Source organism: Mytilus edulis, chromosome 14 (assembly GCF_963676685.1).
Source record: "Mytilus edulis chromosome 14, xbMytEdul2.2, whole genome shotgun sequence".
Lineage (NCBI taxonomy): Eukaryota > Metazoa > Mollusca > Bivalvia > Mytilida > Mytilidae > Mytilus > Mytilus edulis.
In genome coordinates, this window is record NC_092357.1 from 77,583 (window position 1) to 88,289 (window position 10,707).

At 33.5% G+C, this 10,707-nt stretch overlaps 1 protein-coding gene across 1 annotated transcript in view; it reads right to left on the bottom strand.

The window, feature by feature from the left end:
- The window catches only part of LOC139503449 (serine/threonine-protein phosphatase 6 regulatory ankyrin repeat subunit B-like), a 42,300-nt gene extending 34,840 nt beyond the window's left edge, over positions 1-7,460 (bottom strand). Inside the window, exon 1 of the mRNA XM_071293227.1 lies at positions 7,344-7,460. The gene's annotated coding sequence lies outside the window, so the exon portion shown is untranslated. The remainder of the gene's footprint in view (positions 1-7,343) is intronic.
- Positions 7,461-10,707: the final 3,247 nt, after the last annotated feature.

Here is a 10,707-nt window from a genome sequence, read left to right on the forward strand (position 1 = left end):
ATATTGAAACAGATGGAAGACTCGTCACTAAAATCTATGAAAAACGGGACGATTTCAACTTTTCTATTATTAATTGCCCATTTTTAGCAGTAACATACCCTCTGCCCCATCGTTTACAAATCTCAGTTTATATGTTATGCTCGAGCATGTTCACACTATACGGACTTCATATACAGGAGTGTACTCGTTACGCAGAAACTGCTCCCACAAAGTTATGAGGAGGAAAGATTAAAAAAGACACTCCGTAAATTTTATGAACACCATCATGAATTGGTTGATCCATACAATGCGTCTTTGTCTAAACTAACCACGTCTTAGATTATGGTTTACCATTTACGTCGTCCGGTCTTTACGAGATCCATGTCACAATGAATAACTATCAAGTCAGTTGGTATGATGACCCTGTTTCCCGGGGAAAGAAACTAAGTGGGAAAAAGTCAACATGTATTGACATCTCTTCAAAAGACTAATAATTACAAGACAATAACAATCAAGACCAAGGAGTAAACAAAGACTCACAAAACTAAAGGACATTTACATCAACAGTTATAAATAATAATGAAGAAACAACACGAACTCCACTAAAAACAAAATAGCTATTCTGATATGACGTGCTTTATTCGCTTTGTGAATAAACCCATGCTCTAAATCCAATAAAATGTGTTTGCACATGCGTAAATTGACTACTGCAGAATAGTGAATTTGATCAAATGCACTCAATATATTTGATTAACTTAAAATGCTTTCAACCTCTTAAATGATGCACATGTTGTTACTAATTTATGAGTTTAGATTTAACGTGTTGCAGTTCGAAATTGACATCTTTGACCAAGATACGACAACCGTTAATGTTGGCTGTTCAAAACTTCTTCCTTTAAAAAAATCATATTGCCTGTCGTTTGCTTGTTTACAATCCAAAAAGGGAGGTTCATGGAAGAGCCTACACTAACACTCTACACTAGAGGTGGCGTGAATCAGATGTGGATACTTATAAATTCCAAAGATCTTTTAGAGTACATACAATCTAACTCTCTTTCATTTTGTAACAGTATTAAAACATTTGACTTTTCTCCTCTTTACACAAGTATTCCACATTCCAAACTAAAAGACAAATTGAAAGAGTTGGTATTTCTTTGCTTCATAAAAAAGAATGGCCAACGTAGATACAAGTATTTTGTCTTAGGGAGGGATAAATCATACTTTGTAAAGAATCACTCCGATTCAAACAAAAAATTCTCTGAAACAGATATTATCAAGATGCTTGATTTCTTGATTGACAACATATTTGTAACGTTCGGAGGACGTGTTTTTCTACAGACTGTCGGCATCCCAATGGGAACAAACTGTGCCCCTCTACTTGCCGATTTGTTTCTTAATTATTATGAGGATGACTTCATGCAGGGACTTCTTAGGAAGAAAGATAAGAAGTTAGCAATATCCTTTAACTTTACTTTCCGCTATATAGATGACGTTCTTTTACTAAACAATTCAAAATTTGGTGACTATGTGGAACGCATCTATCCCATCGAATTGGAGATAAGGATACTACAGATACAGTTAAGTCGGCTTCATATCTTGACTTATATCTAGAAATTGACAATGAGGGTCGGTTGAAAACAAAACTTTACGACAAAAGAGATGATTTCAGCTTTCCAATTGTGACTTTCCATTTCTAAGTAGCAACATTCCAGCAGCACCTGCATACGGGGTATATATCTCCCAATTGATACGATATTCCCGTGCTTGCATTTCCTATCATGATTTTCTTGATAGAGGGTTACTGCTCACAAGGAAGCTATTAAACCAAGAGTTCCAAATGGTGAAGTTGAAATCATCCCTTCGTAAATTTTACGCACGCCATCACGAGTTGGTTGACCGTTATGGAATAACCGTTTCACAAATGATATCGGATATGTTCCTTACGTCGTAACTACAATCTCCTTCCCTTTCATGAATGTGACCTACCGAATTAGACTATTTACTGGATTTGTAATCACATAAGCAACACGACGGGTGCCACATGTGGAGCAGGATCTGCTTACCCTTCCGGAGCACCTGAGATCACCCCTAGTTTTTGGTGGGGTTCGTGTTGTTTATTCTTTAGTTTTCTATGTTGTGTCATGTGTACTATTGTTTTTCTGTTTGTCTTTTTCATTTTTAGCCATGGCGTTGTCAGTTTGTTTTAGATTTATGAGTTTGACTGTCTCTTTGGTATCTTTCGTCCCTCTTTTATACACATCGGACATAGAAATTACCTTAATTGTCCTAATCAGAATCGAAATAATTGATACAAGCTATATGTTATTGTAGTTTTAACATGGGTAGGCATTATATTCGTGTTATTTTAGCACTCACTATCGCTCACTATCGCTCGGGCAAAAATAATCAAGAATATAATGCCTACCCATGTTAAAACTAAAATAAAGTATAGCTTACATCAATTATTTCTTAAGTGTTAACACGGAAATCATTTAAGCTCACGGAAACAAGATTTGTCAATAGTGACTTACTCAAGATTGTAGACTGTGTCATCCTATTTAATTCAGACATTTATTCTACAGACTCGCACCAAAACAAGTCAAATGATGAGTCTGGTGTTAACGACACAACCAGTGACACAAATAAACCATTTGGTCTCTTGTTGAGAGTTGTCTTATGGCAATCATACCACATCTTCTTTATTTATATTGTTGCAAAGAATGATACAAAACTAAAGCCACAATTAATCCCAATTGAATAATCGGTTGCAGCTGTATTTTAAACAGGCCATATTGATAATAAGCCTCTCGTGAAATGAACAAAGATACACATGGAGAAAAGACTATGACATAATATCACCCTGCAGGTAAAACAGAGAATCGGATGATCTGCTTACCCTTACGGAGCACCTGAGACCACCCCGGTTCTTGTTGGGGTTCGTGTTGCTTAGTCTTTAGTTTTCTATGTTGTGTCTTGTGTACTATTATTTGTCAGTTCGTCTTTTTATTTTTAGCCATGGCGTTGACAGTTTATTTTCAATCTATGAGTTAGTCTGTCCCTCTGGTATCTTTCACCCCTCTTCTATTAATGAATGTATGCCTTGAATGAAGACACATTTTACAAATGCACTCGATAAAATATGCAACCAACAAACAGTCCTCTTGACCTCAACCACGATGGCATGGATCACCAGTTTACACAAACAGTTTAATAAATTAAAACCAGAATTTCAAACTCAATGGTGAGACTTAAAGTTTGATGGCATATTCAGTAAAAAGTCAACTGTGAAGTGAGAAAATGGAGAGCCAAGGTCCAAAATAAGTAATCTTAATCACACTTCTATTCTGGACAAAGAGTTAATAAAATCAAACTTCGAATCAAAATGCACTCTTCTTAAACACCAAAACGAGGCTCTAATCGAAAAATATTTCAAGAGATCTAACAGAGAAATTTGCACAAAGATTTACACACTAAAAAGTGTTCTTTCAGGGATAGGTACCCAACTTGAACAAAATGATTAAGAGATCCTAAGTTTAAACTTTAAAACTACATAACAGTCAAGACATTACTGGTAATAAATACAAAGAAGATGTGAGGGTAAAAAACAATAATCATCATGATCATGTTATTTTATTATTTGGGTGCAAAAATACCCGGAAAAGCTATCATCAAATTATAAACTGAATAAAATTGACTTTGAACTTTAGACTCTAGAAAAAAAAACTGAAAGAGAAACCATCAATATATATTCGGAACCAGATGTTTTAATTCTCCACACTCTTACTAATGATCAAAAAATTAAAGCGTCTACCATGTGTGTGGATGGAATGGATACGCTTTACCCAATATGACACAAACACTGAAATAATGTGTATCTCCTCATTGCCCATGAGATGATTCACAAGAATAAAAAACAAAGGTCAATAGATCACCGCTATGATCAAAGATAAGTTCAAGCTAGATGGATTGATAATTTTCTGTGAAAATAGCAACATGGCCTTCAAAGGCGAGACAATTCCACACTTTTAAGTTTAATGTTATATTTGTAATTCTCATCGGATTTTGTCAAATGTGTTGACGTCTTTTCTATTATATTTATGTGTTATGGTAAAGAAAATTAATCACCGCCTTCATTTATCAGATTTGATTTCGTTCAAAGTAATCAGTACGATATTTTACGTTTTAAGTTAGATTCATAACAAACCTGACATAGTTTTGTAATATAGTTAATTGCTACCTCAGTTTTATATTAATAAGAATTAAAATGTGCTTTGTTATTAAATCCAATATCAGTATTTAGTTCAAATACATAATCTTAAATTAATCCTAATTCTATCTTATTCATTCTTATGTGACGTCATTTTTCATTTTTTGATGCTCTGTTTTACTAATTCAAATGACGTCATTTTTTCGTCATTTTTCAGTTTCAAATAGGACGTCACTTGGCGTAGAGGTTTAAACGTATTCGGATGTGTCTACTTTTGTGTTTCAAATGTCTGGTTATGTAAATGTATTTCAGTTGTTTCCTGTAATTAGTTAATACTTCAGCTTTATCATGTACATCTTTTGAATATTCATTTTATTAAATTTACTGTTTGCAAAAGTATAAATTACTCTAAATTATAGGGATTTTCTGGTAACTTAACAGAAAACCCTTGCCGTTTTTGGCACAACCTTTTTGATCTTTTGGTCCTCGATGCTGTTCAACTTTGTACTCGTTTCGGCTTTCAAACTTTTGTATCTGTGCGTCACACATAGGTCTTGTGTGGACAAAATACACTTCTGGCGTATTAAAATTTTGAACTTGTTGCCTTTTGTTGGCTGTTGTTCGTGTGAATCTTTGTCAATTGTGTTCTCCAATTTATTTTAGTGTAGTCCTGTGTTGTCATTTTGATGTTATATTTCACATGGCCATAAAAGTGCGAGGTTTGGCATGCCACAAAACCAGGTTCAACCCACCATTTTTCCTTTAAAAATGCCCTGTACCAAGTCAGGAATATGGTCATTGTTATATTATAGTTCGTTTCTGTGTGTATTACATTATAACGTTGTGTCGTTTGTTTTCTCTTATTTTTTAGTGTAAATTCACATTGCGATAAGACGTGTCACGGTACTTGTCTATCCCAAATTCATGTATTTGGTTTTGATGTTATATATATATGTTATATTTGTTATTCTCGTGGGATTTTGTCTATATGTGTTACATTTTAGTGTTATGTCGTTGTTCTCCTCTTATATTTAATGCGTTTCCCTCGGTTTTAGTTTGTTATCCCGATTTTGTTTTTTGTCCATGGATTTATGAGTTTTGAACAGCGGTATACTACTGTTGCCTTTATTTATCAATGAACATGATGGGTTTCACTTTCCCAATAAAAGAGGGCCGAAAGATATAGATACCAAGATCACGAAAAGGTCAGTGTTCATTGTTAGTATAAGCTTTATTCAAAGTCAGTTCAGCGGGATAAATCTCTTGAGTGTACATACTGAATTCGTCATTATTAAGAGCCAATATATACCATCCAAGTATCTAAAATACTATAAGATTTTTTATTCAAATGTTTTTTCAATGGGTCTTAGCTGATTCTAGTCATAAATTGTAACTCATAACAATACAAAAACAGGTCCGCAATAAGTGTTGCATAGTTAGTTCCCAATGGAATACCGATAACTTGACGATATACAGAATCTCCATAGCGAACACAAATATTATCTAGTGAAAATGCAAGGACAGTTAAAGTATCAAATCAGGTCTTGTTGAGTTGTTTTGTTTGTTGTCGCTACAAAATTAACTAAAAGAGTTTGAACTTATATAGATATAAGAGGATGTTGTATGAGTGCCAATGAGACAGCTCTTCATCAAAGTCACAATTTATAAAAGTAAACCATTCACATTCTGACTTTTGAAATGCCTATTTGATGAGGTGTGTGAATTGTTTCTTTATAGGATTAAGAGGCAAAGTGGTTTATAGTGTAGAAGAATCAAATCTTTCAACAGATTCGGAACTACCAATATTAGCATGCAATTTATTAAATACTTCCAACGAATTTTTGACACTCCGAACTTAATTAATTCAACTATTTTCAAAGGCCTTATTTGAACAACTAATTACCAGTTGTTTTCTATTGTACCAAGTGTACTCGTAAGTAAAATAGATAGTTTAGTAGTGGAACAATGGCTTGGAGACGAAATAAATTTATTTTTGTGCAGTTTCGGAAGCCAGTACATAGTTGGAACTTTAATTGTATTATGTTCTTCTTGTAAAGAGATAGCAAAGCGTTTGTGTTTGTTACAGATGTCATGTTCAAGCTTTGTAGACTTTCGCAAAGCATTTGACAAAGTTATTTTTGTTGCTGTAATGTACAAATTACAAATGTATATTGTAAAATGGTTATTTTTAAATCAATGTATGCAAATGACAGACTACGTCTTAGGATTGTTCAGAAAATCTCTTTTTCTGGATCATTTCAAATGAAGATTTAGATTTTAATATACTTTTTAGCATATATTTGAATCAAGTTCACAAGATTAGTCTGGTGACAAAAAGAGACAAAATTTAAAAAGAAATGGAGTTATTCCTCTTTGTACTGGCATTCTCGAATCATGTATCTTGTTTCCATATTTGTTCGTTAATAATCATTTTTAATTATTAATAATCATAAAATTGAGAATGGAAATGGGGAATGTGTCAAAGAGACAACAACCCGACCAAATAAAAAACAACAGCAGAGGGTCACCAACAGGTTTTCAATGTAGCGAGAAATTCCCGCACCCGGAGGCGTCCTTCAGCTGGCCCCTAAACAAATATATACTAGTCCAGTGATAATGAACGCCATACTAATTTCCAAATTGTACACAAGAAACTAAAATTAAAATAATACAAGACTAACAAAGGCCAGAGGCTCCTGACTTGGGACAGGCGCAAAAATGCGGCGGGGTTGTGTATGTATGTCAGATTGCATGTGCTGTTTGTGTGTATTTGTATGACTTTGTGTGATTTGCGTTGATTAATATGCTTTGTATGGGCCTTTTAATTAGATATTTGAATTGATATATTTTCTCCAACAGTGTAGGAATTTACATGAAGAAAAAAGTGCACTACTGTGCACAGAAACGAAAGTTGTCCGATGATTTATATTTCTAGCGTCTAAGATATACGCTATTGATTTCTTATTCCCTATTCTGCCCGCATTCTACATATAAAATAATATTCTGTCAAGTTGGGCATGGTTTAACACTTGTTTTAATTATAGTGTTGGTATCCAGGTTAAGAATTTAATGGTGGTGTTGGCGATCACTATTAAATATAGATATCATGTGAAACTGAACACATAGAAACACAGATTGTAAATAATCTCTTTCTTACCTTGTTTCTTTTAAAGTTCACATAATTTATGTTGTCTGCAAATAAATTATCAGGAAATATGAAGAGGAATTCAGGAATTTTACCAGGAAGAAATTTACGTAGCTGCTTTCGGTACTATGGGGAAATTACTCATTTAATCAACACACATTTGAGTTGTGTCTGCGCATTAATTCAAATCGCTGTAAACTTTAATTCTATTCAATTTGTATGTAGCAATTACTTTCATTGTTGGCTAAGAACTACCATGAATTTCATATTCATCTCAGGAAAGGTTTAAGACACTTTTTAAACACTTAAGTGTCTATTAGTTTAAGTGACAGATTTTAACTGATTTAGTCATTAAAAACGCTCCGATTCAAGCTTAAATATAAAAATCTATCAAATATGCCAAAAAACGTCACTTTTCGGATGGTTTTTGTCAAAAATGAAAATGACCGCATCCGTGTTCATCCTCAACCTTTATATATGTTATGTATTATCATCGAATACAACTTAGATTTCAATATTATGAATGAACACGAGTGCGACCACTTTCATTTAAAACGGAAACCGTCTAAAATCTAACTAAAATGCTAAAATTGTGAAGATTTCAGTAATTTAGCATGAGTTCATGATGCTAGTACCCGATATATGTGCATTGAATTGTCAAAAAACAGTCCATATTTATGTAGCAGAAGCATTCTACTTTCCAATAAATAGCTAAGAGATTACATTTTCAGAATTTTGTAAAACTGCTATATTTTGGGACCAAAAGGGAGTCTTACTGAACTCACTCCTTTTTTGCCATGTTTGAAGCAAAGTGATTTTTTATTTTCGTTTATATGTTGTAAAAACTTTATTACTATAGTTATGACAAAAGCTAATATATAATGAATATTAAATCCAGAGTTTAAATTATTACTTGTAAACCTTAAATTTGTATATAGTAAAAAATTGAAAACAACACGTTTAATAATTTCTTTCGTCCGAAGCGCTTTTCTACATTTACTAAGTAACATTAATTTTATTTTGCTATGAATATTCACGGTTTACTTGAATCATTGTATCTGATTGATTGTTAGTATTTTGTGGTTAAGTTTAATTTCCTTGTTCTGGAACTCGTAAATTCTCATTGGACGATAGCCATGAAAGTCGCTTATAATTATGACCCGTTTATGTTGACCTGTAAATTATTTGAGACACAAACTATTTATTGACTACTGACTCCAATTGATTAACTTATAAAGATATAAAAAAAAAAGAAGATGTGGTATGATTGCCAACGAGACAACTCTTCACAAGAGACCAAATGACACAGAAATTAACAACTATAGATCACCGTACGACCTTCATCAATGAGCAAAGCCCATACCGCATAGTCAGCTAGTAAAGGCCCCGAAATGACAATGTAAAACAATTCAAACGATAACACAAAAATGAACGAAAAACGAATATGTAACACATAAACAAACGGAAACTAGATCTCAGGATGTGCTGTTAACCTTTACCAGTTAAACTAACTCCACAAGTGAATTGTTCTAACTACTGGTAATAGACAGCATAACCCTATATCCTCGTTATATGGGTTATGCCTTAGCATAGGAACCAATCTACTTCAAACTGTTCTGACATATTTATTTTTTGAAGTAAAGCATTAGAATCGGTATAACAGTACTGTATTTAAAGAGGTGCCGCTGTCAATTTTGATTTGACCGTGTGGAAACTCTCCAACTACAGTACCGTTATCCTTTAAAAATACGCCTTTAGTCCGCAAATTTACATAAAATATCACAAGGATTGTCCGCCAGTGAAATATACCAACAAGACTATAAGATCTACGATTTCAAAGAGGGACGAAAGATACCAAAGGGACAGTCAAACTCGTAAATCTAAAACAAACTGACAACGCCATGGCTAAAAATGAAAAAGACAAACAAACAACAGCACACACGATACAACATAGAAAACTAAAGAATAAACAACACGAACCCCACCAAAAAACTAGGGGTGATCTCAGGTGCTCCGGAAGGGTAAGCAGATCCTGCTCCACATGCGGCACCCGTCGTGTTGCTTATGTGATAACAAATCCGGTAAATAGTTTAATTCGGTAGGTCACATTCAGGAAAGGGAAGGGGATTGTAGTTACGACGTAAGGAACATATCCGATATCATTTGTGATACGGTTATTCACGATTTCACGATTATCTACGATTTCAAAACTGGAAATAGAGATGATTGAGCCCTGATTTTGGAAAAAAAGTAAAATCCCAAAAATACTTAATTCCAAGGAAAATTCAAAACGGAAAGTCCCTAATCAAATGAAAAAATCATAATAAAACACATCAAACGAATGGATAACAACTGTCATATATCTGACTTGGTACAAGTATTTTCTTATTTAGGTAAAAGGTAAAAATGACACAAATAGGGATACAGCAGTCAACAGTCAATACATTGTAGGTGTTGTAATCTTAATCACTAAAAACAAAAAAAATATGTAACAAAGAAGCACAAAATAGCATATTGACCAAGCATATTAGCAAACATTAAAGACAAGAATACACAAATTAACTATGGTACAATAACACAATGACGGGATGGATAAGTACAGAGCCACGTCATATATGTACATGTATCAAAGAAACACCAAAAGGCATATAGACAGAGCACATGTACATTACCAAAAATGAAATACAAGAATACGAGAATATGGAATAATGAAATCAAATTCCCTCGCACAAAATAACTCTTTGATTGTAAAAATATTATTATATAAAACATGTCAAAGTTTCTACGGACGATTTCTGTTGACTAGGAGTAAGGAGCAATCAGAAATTAATGAGAAAAGTGGGCGTTCTGGAGGAAAGTGAAAATCAGAACCCAAGTATAGTGTACTGGTTGACTTCAAATATCATCAAATTGGTAACTTTACTCTTTGCTCTTTGAACATAGAAACAAATTAAAGTTTATCATTGTCATCTTTGGAACGCCGAAACTGTCTTCTTTTGCCCAGTTTCATTATACTATGTGCATTTACAATGATATGATGTGCACTTGTCATTATATGATGTACAAACAGTCAAACACCTTTATATGATGTGAAAATGTTCTTATATGATGTGCAAATATAATTATATGATATATAGATGTAGGAAGATGTGGTATGAGTGCCAGTGAGACAACTCTCCATCCAAGTCACAATTTATAAAAGTAAACCATTATAAGTCAAGGTATTATCGTCAACACGGAGCCTTGACTCACACCGAACAGCAAGCTATAATTCCCCAAAATATTAATAGTTTTAAACGATTCAAACGAGAAAACCAACGGTCTAATCTATATAAAAAAACGAGAAACGATAATCACATATGAACCACATCAACAA